General features: G+C 41.6%; 1 non-coding gene across 1 annotated transcript; it reads right to left on the bottom strand.

The window, feature by feature from the left end:
• Positions 1-559: 559 nt before the first annotated feature.
• LOC131244966 (small nucleolar RNA R71) lies at positions 560-666 on the bottom strand. The gene has a single exon (XR_009170731.1). It is a non-coding gene; the product is annotated as a small nucleolar RNA R71 (small nucleolar RNA).
• Between the last annotated feature and the right edge of the window lie 20,763 nt (positions 667-21,429).

Below are 21,429 nucleotides of genomic sequence, written 5' to 3'. Positions count from 1 at the left end.
CATGCCCAAGTGGGCCCGTGACAACACTCGACGTCTCTTAACTGAAGGAGGACTGGTTGAGGGGTTGACTATCCATCGCAGGATTAGACACCGCTCGAAATCCCCTGAGTTAACTGAGGTTATGGCTGAAGACCAACCTCCTCTACTTCCACCCAGGGTAGAGGATACCCAAGATGAAAATGAGGTGCAACAGGCACCCCCGCCTCGTACTTTACGAGATTTTCTACAACCGGCGGGAGTGAGTACGCCCTCATGCATGATTTTTCCTGAAAATACAGGACAAATGGACATCAAGCCAGGAGTTATCCAACTCCTTCCCAAATTCCATGGACTTGAATCAGAAAGTCCATATTTACATTTGAAAGAGTTCGATGAAATTATAGCTACATTATGTTTTGCTAATGTATATGAGGATACAATTAGGCTGAAACTCTTTCCTTTTTCCTTAAAAGAGAAAGCTAAGACGTGGTTACATTCACTGCGTCCTAGATCCATTGGCACATGGAACGACATGCAGAGGGAATTCATAAAAAAATTCGTCCCACATCATAAAACGATTACCCTCAGAAAAGCGATCATGAACTTTGCCCAAAAGGAAGATGAAACATTCTTTCAATGTTGGGAAAGGTTCAAAGATTTGGTCAGTTCATGCCCACAACACGGATTTGAAACGTGGCGCATTACAAATTTTTTCTATGATGGACTGACATCTTCCATGCGCCAAATGGTTGAGACAATGTGTAATGGAGAGTTCATTAATAAAGACATCGACGAGGTATGGGACTACCTCGATAGTTTGGCTGAAAAAACACAATCTTGGGACTATTACCCAAAGTCGAACACCACGTCTAGGCCGACTCAATTAAAGGAGAAAGGTGGATTATATCTCTTGAAAGAAGAGGATGATCTCAAGTGTAAAGTGACTACGCTCATAAGGAAAGTTGAGGCCATGGAAGGAAAGAAGGATAAGGTCAATGAAACTGTTTACGGCATCTGTGATTGCAACATTCACACAACTGAAAATTGTCCTACAATACCTGCCTTTCGAGGAGTGTTGAATGAACAAGCCAATGCCGTAAATAACTATCAAAGACCTTTTACTGGATCTAACTCCAACACATACAATCCTGGCTGGAAAAATCATCCAAACTTTAGTTGGAGGAATGGACAAACGGCGACTCCTCCAGGTTTCTTCAATCAAAATCCAAATCAAGTGAAACCTCAAGAGGAACCGGTTCAAAATCCCATACAAGAGTTGGCTCAGGCAATGCGGGGAATCACAGATTTTATGCAAAAGATAGATTCTCGTATGACGGTTATAGAAAAGGGGATGCTTCCTGCACAACCTCTCCCCAATCCTAAACCGCAATACGAGAATAATGATCCCAGCTCTTCAAATCAGATGGGACATGCTAAATCCATCACCACTCTTAGGAGTGGGAAGATCATTGATAAAACTCTTACGGTTAGGCCAAAAGCCTCAAGAACCAAAAGAGGACAACAATGATGGATCCAGTGATGCCCCACAAAAAGTGGAACCGGAACTTCTAGAGAAGCCAGTTGCTCCATTCCCCCAACGGTTGGTTTCACCAAAACCTCTCTCTAACTCTCAGGATATCCTAGAGGTGTTGAAACAGGTGAAAGTCAACATTCCTCTGCTTGATGTCGTTAAACAGATACCTTCATATGCCAAATTCCTAAAAGACTTATGCACGACCAAGCGACGGAAAATTATTCAAAAGAAAATCTTCTTGACTGAGAAAGTGAGTGCCATCCTGAAGCAAGACGCGCCGCAGAAATTCAAGGATCCCGTGCCCAACCATATCATGTGTAATCGGGAACCATCGAATTGATCACGCACTTCTTGACTTAGGAGCGAGCGTCAATCTGATTCCCTACTCGGTATACAAACAGTTAGGTTTAGGTGAATTAAAACCCACCCTAACCACACTACAACTTGCTGATCGCTCAGTTCGTGTACCAAGAGGGATAATTGAGGATGTGTTGGTCCAAGTTGATAGATTTTACTACCTGTAGACTTTATCATCCTGGACATCGAACCCATCAATAACATGAGCACTCGATTCCCGTCATTCTTGGTCGCCCATTCCTTGCCACGTCAAATGCAATTATCAATTGTAGGAATGGTATCATGACTATGTCTTTTGGAAATTTGACATTGGAGTCAAACATTTTTTCAATAACGGCAACTCAGAGGATGATGGCGATTTCCACGACATTAACATGATTGACTCTTTCGTGGAAGATACGACACCTCGAACCTTATCTCTGACCCTCTAGAGACGTGCCCAGCCCACTCCCATGATTTTGATGATGACATGATTAGGAGACGTGCGCCTTGCTTGATCCTGCACCGGTACTTGAAGTTAAACGATGGAGGCCACAATTTGAAGAATTACCACAACCGATGTAGTGCCTCTACCGTCTAACCTCAAGCCGAAGCTTGACCTAAAACCTTTGCCCTCTGATTTGAAATATGCCTATTTAGGTCAAGATGAGACATACCCGGTGGTGATCTCTGCCCACCTGGAGAAAGAACAGGAAAGTATGCTTATATCTACTCTCATTGAGCATAAAGGAGCCCTGGGATGGACGATAGCGGACCTCAAGGGAATCGATCCCTCGATTTGTACTCACCACATATATCTTGAGGATAATGCAAAAATCGCTCGGCAACTACAACGTAGACTAAATCCAAACATGAAGGAAGTGGTTAAGGCCGAGGTTCTTAAACTATTAGACGTGGGTATCATATACCCTATATCCGATAGTCAATGGGTGAGTCCAACTCAAGTGGTCCCTAAGAAGTCCGGAATCACCATCGTGGCCAATGCTAATAATGAACTCGTGCCAACTAGAGTCACTACTGGTTGGAGAATGTGCATTGACTACAGGAAGTTGAATACCGTCACAAGGAAAGACCACTTTCCTTTACCATTCATTGATCAGATCCTAGAAAGGTTAGCTGGTCATTCCTATTACAGTTTCCTTTACGGGTATTCGGGCTACAACCAGATAGAGATAGCCCCTGAAGACCAGGAAAAGACCACATTTACATGTCGCTACGGCACCTTTGCCTACCGAAGGATGCCATTCGGACTATGTAATGCCCCTGCCATCTTTCAGCGATGTATGCTTAGTATCTTTTCTGATATGGTAGGGCAATATCTAGAGGTCTTCATGGACGATTTCTCTGTTTACGGTCCATCTTTCAGCAAGTGCTTGGAAAGTCTTAAATGTGTGCTGTTGAAAAGATGTGAAGAAAAGAAACTTGGTACTTAATTGGGAGAAGTGCCATTTTATGGTTCGAAGGGAATTGTCCTTGGGCATATCATCTCGTCAAAGGAATCGAGGTAGATAAGGTAAAAATCGATCTTATCTCTAACCTACCTCCACCAAGAACATCGGAGACGTGCGATCCTTCTTAGGACACGCGAGGTTTTACACGCGATTCATAAAGGACTTTAGTCTTCTCTCGTCCTTTATGTAATCTTCTTAAAAAGGATGTTCCATTTAAATTGTGCAATGCCAGAAAGCTTTCACCAAGCTTAAGGGCACGTTAACCCTGCACCTATCATGCGGCCACCCGTAGAACCTTCCTTTTGAGCTTATGTGCGACGCTTGATTATGCTCTTGGGGCGGTCTAGGCCGGAGAAAAGATAAGAAGCCCTACGTCATTCATTACGCAAGTAGAACTCTAAATCTGCCCAAGTGAACTACTCGACTACGGAAAAGGAACTCTTAGCCGTAGTGTTCGCCTTGGATAAATTTAGGTCCTACCTGATCGGATCCAAGATCATTATATCTACACAGATCATGCGGCACTTAAGTATCTTCTTTCTAAGAATGATTCTAAGCCCCGCTTGATAAGATGGATCCTTCTACTCCAAGAATTTGATTTGAAATTAAAGATAAAAAGGGAGTAGAGAACGTAGTGGCGATCACCTTTCTCGCCTTAATACCTCGATTCCCTTGAGGCGACCCATATCAATGACATGTTCCATGATGAACTGTTTTGAGTCTCCCATTCACCTTGGTTCGATATTGCTAATTATCTTGCTACGGGTGCTATACACTGCAGAAGATAAGAAGAAATTTTTCAACGAGGTCAACTTTTTTTAGGATGATCCTTACTTATTTAAATATTGCCAGACCAAATTCTAAGGAGATGTGTACCAGGCGATGAACATCGGGCGTCATCTCCTTCATCACTCGAGGCTGTGGTGGTCACTTTTACGCTAAAAGACCACGGCCAAGATCGTGTTATTTTTTCTTGGCCCACCATGTTTGGGACACTCATGAGTTTTGCAAAGCTTGTGAGCGTTGTCGAGAAATTGGGAGCATTGTCCGTCGAAATATGATGCCCTTTAAATCCCATCCTTATCATTGAAGCATTTGATTCTTTGGGGCATCGATTTCATGGGACCATTCCCCCAATCGTTTGGAAATCTGTATATTTTGCTCGTAGTGGATTATGTCACTAAATGGGTTGAAGGGATTCCGTGTCGAAAGAATGACCATCGCACGGTCATTAAATTCTTAAAAGAGAACATCCTTTCGCAGTTCGGTACGCCTCGAGCCATCATTAGTGATGGGAGCTCACACTTTTGTAATAGACCATTTGAGAGCTTAATGAAGAAATACGGTATCTCTCATAAGGTGAGCACCCCATACCATCCACAGACAAGTGGACAAGCTGAGATTTCCAATAGGGAGATCAAACATATCCTAGAGAAAATGGTTAACCCTGATCGTAAGGATTGGTCAATCCGATTGACTGATGCCTTATGGGCATACCGTACTGCTTTTAAAACCCCTATTGGAACGTCTCCCTTTAGACTTGTCTATGGGAAAGCTTGTCACTTGCCGGTGGAGTTGGAACATAAAGTATACTGGACGATCAAAAATCTGAATTTCAATCTGGACGACGCTGGCTCGCTACGTAAACTTCAATTAAATGAACTTGAAGAAATCCAGAACGTTGCGTACGAGAACTCGAGAATTTACAAAGAAAGAAAGAAGGCGTTTCATAACCAACATATTCTACGAAAATCATTCACACCTGGTCAAAAAGTCATTTTGTACAATTCTCGATTACATCTCTTTCCGGGTAAGCTTCGATCTCGTTGGACTGGCCCTTACATTGTTATTCTTGTTTTTCCTCATGGGGGTTGAGATAAGAGATCCACAATGGCGAGAATTTAAAGTCAATGGCCATCGATTGAAACCATTTGTCGAGAAATTTGATTCGAGAGGACATGTCCATGCCTCCGATTGATCTTGTGTGATCTCCTAGTCTGATGGAGGTATAGGTAGGTTTATCGCTTTCATAGGATTATGGTAGTTGCTTTGGTCTGGCTGAAGACGTAAACTTAAGCGCTCCTGGGAGGCAACCCAGCTCTTCATTTCATTTCATTTTTATCATTAGTTAGTTCAATGTTTGTGGGTAACATTACTGCAAACCCTCACGAGACTGCAACTCGTCCACTAGGGGTAACCTAGGGGTTTAAAGGCTTGTTGCATGCGCTAAATGCAATCGAGAGCACCTGCGAAAGTGGTATAGGTAGGATTTTATTTTTGTTATTTTTATTTTAACTTCTATTGACTGGATTCCATGCTGCGATCTCTTTGAAAGTCTCTCATGATTCATCATTCAGGTACTATCTTCCCTTCACTTTTTCTTTACTTTTGTTGTTCTATGTGCATTCCATACTCATATCTTTTACATTGAGGACAATGTAGCTTTTAGGTTGGGGGTGGGAGATTAGTTTACCTAATCAGTATTTTCTTTACATAATCAAATTTTTTCTGGACTTTCTGGTGAATTCATAGTGCTTTGACGACCATCTTTGATTTAGAATTACAGGATATGGAATGTTGGTGATTTACCGCTCTTGGATCCAGTTGCTCCTTAGATTTCACAGTTAAGTTTAGTTATTAATCCATGATTAGAAGTTGTAAACATTGATTGAGTCATGATTTCACATGTCACATCTCGCTTACACATTAAGATTTCATTTTGAAACTGAATTTGGTGATCAGTAAGCATAGAAGGAACCAACTTGAACAATTGCCCGTCATGATAAATTAAAAGGAAAAGATACCGTTGAAAAAGGTTAGGCAAAGAATCTTCACTATAGGTCTGCTCCCTATAGGTGAGGACTTAATCCCCTTCTTGTTGTTTTTAGTGTAAAAAAAAAAAAAAAAAAAAAAAAAAAAAAGAGCTGAAAGAATGAAAAGATGATCTTTGAGGCAAGCTTTGGTTATTATGAATTCTCTTGTTGGTTACCAACGATATCCTGAAATAAAGAATTGAATATTAATGTTGAAAGTTGGGATTACACTTTACACCTATGGAACTCAATGTTTAGGATTATTCTAATTAAGGGACTAATACTTTGAATTTGGTTATGAAGTTTATCGTGTGTTTGAGTCTAGGAGAGAGTAAGGCCCAACATTCATGAATTGATTGAATTTTATCTAGATTGTGTTCCAAAATCACTTGAGTTCATAGAATTTCTCCTGTAATTCTCAACTTATTTTTCGCATACTTTGCTCGGGACTAGCAAAATGCTGGTTGGGGGTTGTGTTGAGGGTCAAATATTGCATATCAGACCCATTTATTGCATGAATTTACAAGCATGACACCGTTTAATAGCCTAATTTAATTGAATTTGTGATGCAGGGCGTCTTCATGAACTTGGACTGGGAAAGGACACTAAAAAGCATGGATTTACCGATCTGATGACACTAAAGCAGGGGACGGACTCCAGAAGACCAAGAGCGACGAAATTATACACCAGGGGTCCGCGGAAATCGAGGAATCGAAGCTCAAGTGGCCTGAAAAGTGTCCAAAATGCAAGATCATAGGGTTCCCACCATCTGATCAGTTCGAAACTTCACACGTGGCTTGAGGACCATAAATAAACCGTACACGTAAAATTTCAGCCCCTGGATCACTGTGGAAGTGGCCCAATGGACAGATCAGCCCTTTAATCATTCTGTGGGGCCCGCCTGATATCTGGATATGCTTCAAAATTGTTCTACACGGTTTAAACCACGTGTCAAAGCGGATGGACGGAGCAGATTTCTCACGATCATCACAGTGGACTCTATATACACAGCGCGTGTACAGAGTGCACCGCTGCCCGCGCCGCACCGGACGGTCAGCCCGGTCAAAGACGGGCTGACCCGTCTTCTTCTTCCGCAGCAACAGCGGACGGACGCTGTCCGTCCGTTTTTCAGCAGTGGGCCCCAATCAGCGCTTATTACGAAGATCTGGACCGTCCATTGTGACGAGAGGTTGGGGTAGACCCTCGCCTAGGCGTCTTTTTACCACCATGGAAGGTTCTGCATAATCCTAACCGTTCAATGTATGGTGAACGGTGGAACGAAAGAATCAGTGGGCCACACGGAATTCAATATAAAACCAGTCAATTCTTACTTGTTTTTCGCCAGCATTTCAGTAGACGGAGTGGATTTCATTGAAAACATCACTGCGGACACCACCGACCATCACAGCGCACGGGTCGACTCTGTTTCGCAACAGAGGTTGCGGTCCTCTCTTGTGGGCCACCATCAGGGCCCATTGGCTTAATCAGGGCCGTCCATTAGGAGCCTAAGGGCCCTACAGTTCAAGCCTAGGTGTCCTTTTCTCTCCATGCGTGCGAGTATGCGTTAATCGGATCAACAAAAGGATGAACGACGGAATGAATTCTTCCCTGAGCTGCATCGACAGACAGCAAAAAAAAAAAAAAAAACCGGTTGTCTACCCGAAAATTCCAAAGAGAAGCTGCTGAATGGAGTGGATCTCCTGTCTGAGTTCTAGAATGGGCCCCGGAGAATTTCATCATAAGAAATGGTCTCCTGCTACAACAGGGAGTGCGTAAGAGCTTCTTACGCACTTCCAGCCACCGTCTTCTTTGAAGTTATAAAAAGAGGGGACGGCTGGAGGAAAAAGGGGAGAGAAGCACGTTCTGGGTGTTCTGCTGCTACGTGGAAACAGTGGGGTTCGGCTGCTGCTACGTGGAAACGGTGGTGTTCTACTTCCTTTTTCCTTTATTCCTTTCCTTTAATGTTTTTTTTTTCTTTTTTTCCTTCTTCTTCTTTTTAGTTGGAATTTAACCTATATCATGCTCGGCTAAACCTCTTAGCTAGGGCTAAGAGGTGAAGCTTGTAAAGTGATGGGAGTCTTTATTTATGCCTTCTTTTGGTTTAAACTGATGTTGTTTTTAGTTAATTAAAGGAATGTTTTGTGTCTTTAATGATCTGTTGGTGAAATTACAATGGATCTGCAATGGCCTTGAATACTTTCTTTCCAGTTTTATATTCAGGAAGCCCCGTTGTTCATCATTGTCCCATGGGCATGGTAGGATGGCAGTACCTTCCCGATCTTCATACATTGTTGATTGGTTGGTAATTAGTTTAACCTGTTGTTTGCTTTGTCTCCTGGGCATGGTTAGATGATGGAATCCATCTAATTTATATACCTTTCATCTCTTGAGAACCAATCAAGTAAGTTCGGTTTGAATTCCATAATCCTTGTACACGTGTCTCACGATCTCTACAAGTGGATCCTCTGAATCCCTAGTTCCCTTTCTCTGAATCCTGAAAGTCTTAGATAATTCTTCCACAATTATTTCTTAAATTCTATTTGGTGTAGATCACATCTTAGTCTAGTTCTAGTTCTACTTGGTTTCAGATAACGTACGGGTTTCAGTCCCTGTGGATTCGACCTCGGTCTTACCGAGTTTATTACTACATCACAACCCCGCACTTGGGGAGTGAACAAGTTACCTTTTTAGACGACGACTTTCCACCAGAAGTTCAAAACCATATTCATCCATTAAATATCACCATTTATAGCAAGGATTGTACCATCCCACTTGTACTTATTGATAATGGTTAAAGCATGAATGTATGCTTGCTTTGGACTGCCACGTATCTAGAACTGGAACCTTCTATGTTTAGGCTAAGAAACATTATTAGAGCATATGATAATTCCCAAAGACAACATAAGGGGAGATTAACATTGAACTACAAATCGGTCCAGATACATCTATAATCACATTTCAAGTCTCAAATATCCCTTCATCATTTAATCTCCTCCTTTGCCAACCCTGGCTAAATAAGGTTGGAGCCGTACCTTCGACTCTTCACCAAAGGGTCAAGTACCTCCCTAGGGATAAAGTGCTCTCTATTTTATCTGGCTCTAAATGACTCTTTCCTGTCGAATTAAGCAGCTCTCCCGGGAGAGCCCAACATACTAGTCATTGACACTTGGGGCCCAAATAGGGATAGCCCATACTAGAGCTTCTAGTTTGAGGCAGTGAATCATGTACCAACCGCCTATCCCCCCAAATCAGATTATGTCTTTACTCTAGTCAAGCGCTAAATCTTAAGCTATTGGCTTGAACACCAAAATGACACCAAGGTAATTGAGGTGTGAGAAAAGATAGGTAAGACAAGACTAGGATATGAGTCTCCCATGGAAGACGATTCAGAGGAACTAGATTCTAAAAGGAGGTGTTAAGGCCATGAGATGGGTCAACCACTTCCCCTCATGTTAGTCAAGTTCACCAGTCCCGGATTCATCTATCCAGATGGAAATCCGAATCCCTTCCCACCACATCAAGATCACAGTCTCACTTTCACAAATTTGCTTGAAGATCGAATATGTGGGCAAGCATTGCTCCATATCGATTGGACCTCTATCATGGTCCTATAAGAACTATAGTAGCCCGAGGAATGCCCTGACTCCATAAAGGAAGAAAATTTACCCCAGATGATAGTAAGTCATAACCCGGCCCTTGTTTCCTCATGATGGTTGGGCACGACGACTTATATCCACCCATTACATTCTCGGGCACTGTATCTTGTGGGAAGGGAGAGTAGGGCATTAATTTGTTCACAATCCCTATGACGGTTGAATTGTCTAACCAATTGCCTAACAATGCTGGCCTTAAAAAATTACCCTATAAATAAACACTAACACCCCAAGCTGAACCAAGGCAACCCTTGGTTTGAAATGCCATCTTGCTCTCAGGTGTTCGATAAATTAAAAAAAAAAAAAAACAAAAAAAAAAAAAAAAAACAAAGTAAAAACAAAGCAAAAACAAAAACAAAAACAAAAAACATCAGAAAACTTAAAATAATAAAAAAATAGAAAAAACACAAAAAAAAATACAGGAAAGCCAAAAACATTAGAAATTTTTTAAAAATCCAAAATATTAGAAGACCTTCAAAAACCTATTCAAAATCCAAGCAATAAGGTGCCGGACTTATTTGAAAAGCAACATGGGATCGTTGACGATGTTAATTTATGATTTAAACGTAGAACTAGACTCTGATGATTCAAGTCCCGAACTCGAGGATCTCCATGAAAAGTTCGATGTCAAAGGCCACGTTGCACCCGTCGACTTTGACATGATCAATCTAAAATCCCCAAGAATTCTTGGGAAGTACGCATTGGAAAGAAACTATCACATGATGATAGGCAGAGGATGATCGAGTTCATAAAACCATGGTTGTTATATTTTTCCTTCTTGTACGAAAATATGTTGGGGCTCGACAAAGACTTGGTTGTACATCATCTACCCACGAAACTTGAAATCAAGCTAGTCAAGCATAATTGAGAACAATGTAACCAGAATGGATCCTGAAGATACGGGAAGAAGTAATTAAGAAACACAACATGGTCTTTTTAATAGTGTCCAACTACTCAAAATGGCTTGCCAACATTGTCCCAGTACCCAACAATGATGGCAAGGTCCGAATGTGCGTTGACTTATGAGACCTTAACAAAGTCACTTTGAAGGACGACTTCCCTCGCCCCACATTGATACTTTAGTCGACAACATGATAGGGCACAAAATCTTCTCTAGCTATAACCAAATCAAAATGGTCATGGAAGACTATAAAAAGACACTATTTATCATGTTGTGGGGAACCTTTTGCTACAAAGTCATGTCGTTCGGGTTGAAAAATGTCGAAGCAAAGTATCAATGAGCTATAACTGTATTATTTCATGACATGATGAACAAAGAGCTCGAAGTTTATGTCGATGATATGATCGTCAAGTCCCGAAGCATCGAGAGTAATTTTAAAGATATTGAAAAGCTCTTCAACCATTTGGAAAAGTTCAAGCTCCGCTTGAACCTACAAAAGTAGTCGCACCCTTTACAAATTATATGAAAAAGGATCATATCAGTGGATCGATTAGGTTGACACAAGAGCTTTGCTGAAATCAAGCATTGATTGTCCACAATACTGGCCTTGGTTCTTTATAGTTTCGACAAGTTATTTGAGGTTGAGTGTGACACATCTTATGTCAGAATCGGAGGAGTCTTATCACAGAAAGGCAGACTGCTAGCCTTCTATAATGAGAAGCTCAGTTAAGCCCGAAAGAAGCGATTGACATATGACCTTGAGTTGTACACAGTTATTCAAGAGTTGCGACACTGGCGGCATTATCCGATTTTGAGGGAGTTTGTTCTCTACACTGACCATCAAGCCTTAAAGCTTATTAATAGTTAGGCTAGGATAACATTAATCATGTGCATGCTAGGTGAGTTGCATTTTTTACAGGAATTTGCAATCATTCTTAAGTACAAGTTAGGGCAACAGAGTAAGGTAACTAAAGCACTTAGCCATCGTGCATCACTAGTTACGATGAGCAATGAGGTGGTCAGTTTCTACTATCTCAAGGAGCTTTATGCCAAGGATGAAGACTTCAAGGATATATGAATGAGGTGCCAAGAGGGTCACCCCAGTTACTTACATATGCAAGACGATTTTCTCTTCAAAGGAAATCAATTGTGCATCCCCTAAAGTTCTCTACGAGAGTAGATTATTCAAGAGCAACATGGAGGTAGCCTTGTTGCATACCTTGGGTGAGACAAAATGCAGGCTCTTGTTGAGAAGCGGAATTACTAGCCGTAATTGGTACATGACATGGGTAAAGTAGTGTAGCGCTGTCATGTTTGTCAAACATCCAGGGGGCAGTCTTAGAATATGAGCCTCTACACCTCATGGCATGGGCCTAATGACCATTGGGAGGACTTATTTATGGACTTCATACTTGGTATCTGTTGAGGGTCAAATATTACATATTAGACCCTAGTTATTACCTGATTTTACGAGCATGATACTGCATATTTAACGACCTATTTTACTCGTATTTATGTTGCAAGGTGAATTTAGGAGTCTAGACTAAAAAATGGGTACTAAAAGCATGGATTTAACGTTCAGAAGTCACCAAGGTAAGGGATGGACTCCAGGGGACCGAGATCAATAAATTTACATGGCCGAGATTTGAGAAAATTAAGTATTTCAGGTTAAAGAGGCTCGAAAATTGTCCAGAATGCAAGATCATAGGGTTACCACCATCTGTTTGGCTTGAAACTTCAGATATGGCCTGAGGGCCATAAATTAACTGTACACATCAAATTTCAGCCCCCGGATCCCTGTGAAAGTGGACCAATGGACAAATAAGCCTACAGATCATCAAAATGGGGCCCACCTGATATTTGGGTACGCTTCAAAATTGGCATCAACCCCTTAAAGTGGATGGGGAAGTAGATGAACGGAATAGATCTCTTGAGAAATATCATGATTGGACCCCACTTGCAAGTGTGTGTGCACGTGTAATGTGCATTGGCGAAACATTGAACTAGCAGAGTCAGTCAACGTGCGCTGACCTGACTCCTGCTCAAACTCAAAAGATTTCAAAAGGCAGGGACCTACGGATGGTTTCAGGTGGGCCACCATAATCATACATTTCAATGATCCACACTGTTCAATAGATTCAAGGGGTCAAACCGACCGTGCAATCAACAGAAGGATTTCCTCAGCTATGTCATGTACTTGAAGGATCCAAACGCAGAATGGACGGTAGGGTAAAAAACTCAGTGGACCACACCAAATCTGATTAAAATTTAACCATTTCCAAATTTTCGTTTAAGGCAAATCCAATGGACGGACTGGATTTCACTGCTGACATCAATCATGAGTCCCACCAACGTCACAGCACAAGAGGTCGCGCGAGCTTTGTTTCGCAAACAGATGTGTACACAATATTTGTGACCCACTATCTCTGATCATTTCGACAATTCAGACTGTCCATCATGTAGGCCTGTCCAAAATGCCCCAAGGGACGTTGTTCTTTTGGATAGAATCAAAGGAAGAGGGTAGTTGGGAGGCTCCGATCTTGCCACGTAAGCTATCCTTCCTGCGCATGTGGCTGCGAAAGATCCCACCAACTCCAGCAATTTCTGCACGTTTGCACTCCACCGACCAACCTGGTGCTCTTATAAATGAGCAAGGAGAAGAAAGAGATATTCATTCATCCACGTCTAAGAAGCTGGACGTGAGTGCGAGAGAGAGAGAGAGAGAGAGAGAGAGAGAGAGAGAGAGAGATTAGTTTAGATTTTTTTTTTTAAATTTTTTTTTTCCTTTTTTTCCTTTTTACTGTTTTTCTTGAATTTTGGATATCTAGCCCAATCATGGTTGGCTAAACCTCTTAGCTAGGGCTAAGAGGTGAAGCTTGTGGCATGATGGGAATGATTCTACGGTTTTGATTCATGTTAAATTGAATTGATGTTGATTTTAGTTTGATTTATAGGAATGCTTTCAGTTTTTAATGGTTTGTTGTGATTGAAATTACAATGAATCTACGATAGCTTTGAGCATGTTCTTAGCATTATATGGTTTGTGAATCTGGGAACCCTGTTGTTCACCATCGTCTCCTGGGCATAGTTGGATGACGGAACCCTTCATAAATTCCTTAAAATGGATGTGGATTGGTTAAAATTCTATTGTTTGCTTTGTCTCATGGGCATGGTTTTGTGATGGAATCAATTCTAATTCTTATCCTTCTCATCTCTTGAAAACTAGATTAAAGAAAGTTCAGATTTGCATTTTAATGACATATCTTCCAACTTGATGAAGATGGGACTCGAAGTCCAGTTGAGTTCATGAATCAAGCGTAGATCTCCCTAATCTATACAAGTTGATCCTTGGCACCCTAAAACAATCCAGATACTAGAATTCTAAGATTCATAAATGTTAGACATTATTTTCTCCTGGACTCAAGAGCATGGTAAACTTCATAATCAAGCTCAAAGTATTAATACTTCAATTAGAAAAATTCTAAACATTGAGTTCCATGCGTATATAGTGTAATCTCGGCTTATCATCATTAAGAGATCCAATCATCAATTTCATGATATCATTGGAAACCAATAAAAGAATTCATGACAACCAAAACCTAAATTAAAACTTGCCTCACAGATCAACTTTTCATTCTACCAGCCTTTGATTTTTACATTAACAGTAACGCCAAGGAGGGGAATCAAATCCTCACCTATAGGGAGCAAACCTATGGTCAAAACCAGTTGCCTATCTCTTTCTAAATGTCAACCTTGGGGAATCGAACCTTCACCTATAGGGAGCAAACCTATGGTGAAGTCCATTCGCCCAACCCTTTCCAAAGGCAGCCGTTTTTATTTTTTTATTTTTTCTTTTTCTTCAATTCTAGCATGATGGGAAAATTTCTCAGGCTGGTTCCTTTCATGCTTAGTGATTACCAAGTTAATCCTTCAATATCGAACTGAAACCTCAATGTGTAAGCAGGATGTGGCATGTGAAATCATGATTCCATTAATGTTTACAACTTCTAATCATGGATTGATAATTTGAACTCAACTATGGAATCTATCAAATAATTAAATCCAAGAGATGTAAATCCCCAACACTCCGTATCGTATACTTATCAAATCACAACTATCCTTCAAAATCACTTCAGATTTACAAGAATTTTCAGAAAATTTTGAAAAAATTTCAAAATTTTTGCTCAAAACTAAGAAAATACTGATTAGGTAACCTAATCTCCCACCCCCAACCTAAAATCTACATTGTCCTCAAAGTAAAAGATATAAACATGCAATGCACGAGAGACAACGAAAGTAAATGAGAAGTGATGGAAAGATAGTACCTGATGAATGAGTTAAAAGGCTTCTTCCAAAGAGATCTTAGCGTGAAGGCGGCTCGGCACGAGAATTAATCCAACAAAAGTAAACTATCCTAAAACAACTGGAAAGCAAACTAACCTAGTGGCAACTATCTAACCTAAAACGACATAAGCAAACTAACCTAGTCCTATGAAAGCAGGGGAAAACTACTCAGTCATGCTGCAAGGTTCCTCTTCTAGTTAGTATCTTGATAAATTTCTTAGTAGGTTTCTTAACAAGATCATCCAAAAGCACTTTTTCCAATAGGCATGAATGCCCTGGAGCATGAATTTCCAGAGAAATTTATGGACTTCAACATAAGGTTTCCTTTTAATTTCCTGAGGTGTCCAAAGTATATACGATTCACCATAGGGTACTAATTCTAAAACTTTCTACGAACACAACACGACAAGAATTCGATATTCATGGTGGTAGATTATTTCTCAAAGATTGTACACTTTATCCCATGTAAGAAGACCCTTAATGCAACACATGCGGCTAACCTATTTTTCATAGAAGCCTTGCGACTACACGTGGTTCCCAAGACCATTAGTTCTGACCATGACACGAAGTTCATTAGCCACTTCTGGTGAACTTTGTGAAATCGGCTTGGTACGCAACTTCAATTCAGTAGTGCCTACCAATTACACTCTGATGGGCAGACGGAAGTTGTGAATTGCACATTGGGAAACCTCATTCGATGTACTTCAGGTAACAAATTGAAGTAGTGGGATTTGGCCTTGTCTCAAGTAGAGTTTACATTCAACAACACGGTGAACCGCTTGACTAGGAAGTCCCCGTTCCAGATTGTTTATGGTTGAGTGGCCCGTTATACACTTGACTTTGTCCCTTTGGTAAAGCTTCCAGGCATGAGCATTGCAACATAACATATGGTAAACCGAATCATGGGCATTCATGAAGATGTACAAGCCAAGTTTCATACCTCGAACGACAAGTACAATGAGCAAGGCGACAAGCATTAGCGACAAAAAGTGTTCGAGGTGGGCAACCATATTATAGTCTATCTACGTAATGAGAGATTTTCAATCGGGACCTACAATAAGTTGAAGAATAAGAAGATTAGACTAGTACCGATCCTCTGGAGATCAACGACAATGCTTATGTTATTGATCTTTTGGATGATGACATGGAGATCTCACGTACTTTTAACATCGCGAGCCTGATTAAGTATCATGAAGTGAAGCGGGACGAGAACTAGAAGATGAGTTCTTTTAAAGTAGATGGGTCGGATGTAGAGCGGGTCATAGACACTTACATGGCCAAGATGGACCAAAGAAAGCCGGATCGAAGGTGGTAGTGATCAGGACCGTCAAAACCTTAAAATAGTCGTATCTTGCAAACCATAATGATTTTTTCAATGTATCATTATTGATTTTGGGGTACGAGAAACTACTTTAGCCAACCAACCTCGCTACATAGGGTTGGCCACACCGGATTTGTGAGATTTCATCAAATCGATTGTCGAAAGCCCATTTTATTTATGTTGTTACTATAAAAAGTAAGTTTTAATTCGATTACAACTCTTGAGAGGATCCTCTCAGTTTTAGGAGTAGTGCCCAACATGAAAAGGGCTTTGAAAAATTAGGAGAATAATGTAGTTAGGCAAAATTGGATACTAACTATTTTGGGCCCTAAAAGCATGAAGTCTAGTAGGAATCATGAGCGTCAATAAGTAGTAAGTTTACTATTTATAGTAAGTCACGCTTGGGACCTTGAGTCTAAAATTCTGTCCTAGGTTTGAGTTCACTTTTTACTGGATTGTAATTTCATTATTTTATCATTAATCAATTTATTTTCAATTTTATTAGAAATTATTTCTATTTTATCCCTTGTGGATATGAGGAAACTCTATGAAAATCCAGAGAGCTCCATGGATTCAGAGTAGTTATCCTTGAGGAAGACCGTGATCGACCTCATCACGTCCTTCCCTGGGTTACATATCCATTTTTATTGAAAATAGCAACTTTCTGTAATTGAAACCTACATGTTTTTAGGTAGGGAAGGCATGACGAAGTAACACCTTTGCCAACTTAGTGCACGCTGACCAAACAACCTCTTCTTAGGCCCACCTATCACATGGATGTTCACTGCTGGCACCCTTACACGGTCGACGAGGAATCCCAACATGCCTTGCACCTCATGTTAGGTAAAGATGATAATGTACATGCAATGCACAAACTATCAAAACTTTGATTCTCAACGTGAATAGGAAATACTGTCAAAATCACACTGATTGAATGACCAACTTTCGGTGTGAAGATCTTCAAGGTCCGACCAACCTGATGGGTGGTGGCTGGGATGATGCAACTTGTCTACGATTACATGTGTGTGGATCCGGCAAACCTTTAGATCATAGGCTTTCAAAAATAAGGTTGAGTTGAAAAGGAGTGTGTGCAAAGTCACACACAACATGTGAGTGTAGCAATCCTAATGTTGGTTGTTAAAGGTTGCAGGGCCATGTGCAGACCAGACATGGAAGAAATTTAGAGATGAGGGTATGAGTGAAATTTGTTAATCTATCCTCACCTAATTTTAACACAACGGCTCCATTTAGAAGATCATCTTGGATTTGGATGACCTTCGTATGGATCTTCATGTCTTTTAAAATCAGCTTCCCACTTATATTTTTACTAATAATAGCAACTTTCAATAACTGAAAATTGTGTTGCATGGACAGCAATGCTTGCTCCGTGCAAGCTAACCATAAAAGTTATCAAAACTGTGGTTCTCCATGTGAACAGAAAATATTGTCAAAATCATATTAATTGAATGGCCCACTATGCTGTTAGAAGAAAGAGACTAACTCCTAACAAGACTCTACATTGATTATGTGAATGAAAGTCCATAGAAAACACTCCGCACATGTTCGAACAGTACATGGCGATGCATTCTGTGCAGCCTAAGCCACGCTTAAATGCAGCTTCTATCCTTCCCATTTATTATATATAACTTACCATCTGCATTGCCTTCCACTCGACCAAACAAAATTCTCTGTGATATAAGATATATATCTCCTATTTGGTTATCAAAGTATTTTTCCTAGCCAAATACAATCGATTATGATCAGTCCCAAGAGGCCCGTTGCGATCATGAGGAAGTGGCAGAAATTAGCTGCCATAGGCAGGAGGAGAATCACCATGTCAAGTACAGATGTTTCCACTGATTGGGAAGCATACAAGAAATCGATACCGAATAAGGGACATTTCATCATTTATACCACAGATGGAAGACGGTTTGCAATTCCCTTGGCATATCACAACAGCCCCATCTTTCAAGAGTTGTTCAAAATGTCTGAGGATGAGTATGGATTAGCATGCAATGGGCCAATCAAAATGCCTTGTCATGCGGTCTTCATCGATTACATTATTTGGTTCATCCAGAGAGAGATGCCTAAAGATGCTGAGAGAGCTCTGCTTATGTCCATAGCCAATTGTCAATGCTCAATGTGGTGCTTCCTACGTCAACCACATGACAACCAATCGATACTTGTCCATGGGTATTAAAAGAAGCCATATGAACTCTTTTTCATTCAGAATTTCCATCTGTATATGGTCCTCACTGCTTGGATATGTGCCTATCCAAGGTCGTGGTGGAATCTGACTCCAACTTTGTGGTAGACACTCTAAACTGCCGTTTCCAGATGGCTTGGAAGTGGAGATAATGGCTCAACCGGATAGAGGCCCAGCAGAGAAGGGGCAGTTTTCATTTTGTTCACATTAGGCGTGAAGGCAATGGCCTGGCTGATGGGCTGGCACGTGATGGCAGCAACAGTCAGGGGAACCGATTTTATAAGGAGGCATCGAATCTCCCTGGCATCATGCAAGATTTGGTTTTGCTGGACAAGGTTGGGCGGGGCTCCATAAAAAAGTCTAGGTAGGGGGTGGATTTCACATCGTGTCGACTTCCAATTGTAGAGTGTTTACGACAGGCTGCCTGAGAGTTCTTCTTTTCCTGCCGGGCAGCCTGAATTGTCTCTGTCCTGTAAAGTTCCGCAGATTTTATATATGATAAAATTTTGAAAAAAAAAAGATTTAAATAAAAAAAATAATTCCAGTTTTATGCTTGAAAAGTTAATGTCCTTGGGAAAAAATAAAATATGATGTGAGATTATTCATCTTTCCTGAAATATTTTGGCCGCCAAAATCTCTTGCAAATCCTAAAGGGAGGAATCCACATTGAGAAGAGTTATCTTCTATTATTGGCTCTTTTAAAGAAGTGTGAGGCACAATTATTTTATTCTATTTTTTTTTTCAAAATAGAATTCTATTTCATTGATCAAAATGTACAGCCACTTAACATTCGAGCTTGATAGGCAGACTACCTATCCAGAGCCTATCGTAGGAACAAAAATAAAAGGACAGCTCGAGATCATCTCCTAAGAGAGCCCAGACCCATCCTGTCTAGAAAAAAAAATTCTCCTCTTCACTTCTCTCGGGAGGTTGTTCATGTGGACGAAAAGGGCGGCGGATTACACGCCACTACCTAGCCTGGCCATGCCATCAACCGGTTCATTACCTTCGCTAAATATATGTTGGAATTTACTTCACCTATATCCTGCATACTTTTAATCTGAGCTAACCAGTATCTCCATTTCCATCTATATTGGAAATTCAGGGAGAGGAAGGAGATCACTAGCAAAGAGTCAGATTCAACAATAACTTTAGAGAAACCCCTGCTGAAGCAATGAAAGAAGCCATCATGGATAGCCCTGATCTTGGTCCGAGTGTTAGAACCATTCCTGTATCCAGTGTAAAACCCTAACAGGAACTCGCCCTTCTCACCACTACAAATGCCACCACCTCCAGCCAGACCTGGATTGCCCCGAGCAGATCCATCAACATTCATTTTCACCTAGCCCGTTGGAGGTTTTAGCCACCTAATAACTTGGATCAGCCTAGAAGGAGAGGGGCCGGAAGCATACCGTAAATTCAGCGACGAGAGGGCGCGGCTGCTATGGACCGAAAGGCATGAGGATCGGCTCGATGAGCAGGAGATACTAGATATCCGGCCTTTTATTTAGGCTACTTGGACTTGGATCGGAGGGGGCTTCCATCAATTTTTCCTTGATTTCTCCCTCTCCATAGCCCCCAAAGAATAAGCCCTGGCACCAAATTACCTATAGTACCAACCCAGCCCCTGGGGGAAGGGCCTCTCCACCATTGGGAAAGCCTGTCAGCAATAGAGGAACCGCCCAAGGGAGATTTGCCAAAAATGGCTGCGAAGAGGGACCATATAGCTTTCGGGCAGGGGCTGGATATGAATATGTGGCTGATGGATTCTGTAGAAGGCCCCTGTGGAGAAATATCGTCACAGCAAACGTAACGAGAAGCAAGGTGTATGCCTTTGGATTGGATAGCGATCTCCACCGGAATCGCATCATGAAGGGCTCTCAACGTCAACAAGGAGATCTTCGGCAGCAAGTAGCGAGACCACATGTTATTACGCCAAGCCACCCTCGGCCTGCAGGACCAGCTTTCTGTTCAAGTAGATTTGACGGTAAACAGTCTAGATGGCCCAGAGGGCCAGCAAGGGAAGTCAGGACCTTTCGATGTGCAGTACCCACCATGGAAGATATCATCAATCATCTCTTGTGGAAGGAAATTGTATGCAGCCGAAGGAGGAAGGGGGCCGCCTTGCCCTAGGCAATCCTGGACCTGAAGAGCAGCCGGCCCAGCAGGAATGGGCTGGGAGGCTCGGCAGTGGAGGGGCCCATGGCCAGTCTAATTAGGCCGCCAAAAACTGCATTCGCCTCTCCTGAGTTGCCACTGGACTTTGGTGTCCAAAAGAGGGAACAACGAATGGATCCTCTTCCACAGCGGGGAGGCCCGCTTCGGCCTCTGATTGTGACCCACGAGCTGGAATTTGTGGCAATGAATTGAAGACATGAAAGAGGCCCACATAATTTTCTGTTGCTTGTACTTCACTCCCCATGCCAGCTTTAGGCTAAGCGCTTACATAACCTTCGACCGTCTTCTGATCCCCAACCCACCTTCTTCCTTTGGGCTTGCTAAGTCTACTCATTTCCTCCAGTGAAACTTCTTCTTCCCGTCTACCCAACCCCAGAAGAAGGTCCTGAACCGGTTTTCTATGGACTTCAAAATGTGTGACAGGATCACCATGGCTGTTATAATATGGATCGGGATAGAGTAGAGAACGTGGGAGATCAGCGTAGCCCTCCTAACTTGGGATGGGCATTTTGTCTTCTATCCATTGATCCAGTTATCTACCTTGTCAATCAGAGGTTGGAAATCTAAGATTTTAACTCTACATGCAGTGATAGGAACTCAAGGTAAACCAGATTGGCTGGCCCAATTCCCATACCTAGCAACCTTTGAATGTTGTCGCCCTGGAGGCTGAAAGGAGGGCTGAACAATGCACT

The sequence above is a fragment of the Magnolia sinica genome, chromosome 4, assembly GCF_029962835.1.
Source record: "Magnolia sinica isolate HGM2019 chromosome 4, MsV1, whole genome shotgun sequence".
NCBI lineage: Eukaryota > Viridiplantae > Streptophyta > Magnoliopsida > Magnoliales > Magnoliaceae > Magnolia > Magnolia sinica.
The sequence above is the reverse complement of the archived record's forward strand: the minus strand, read 5'-3'. Positions and strand labels throughout refer to the sequence as shown.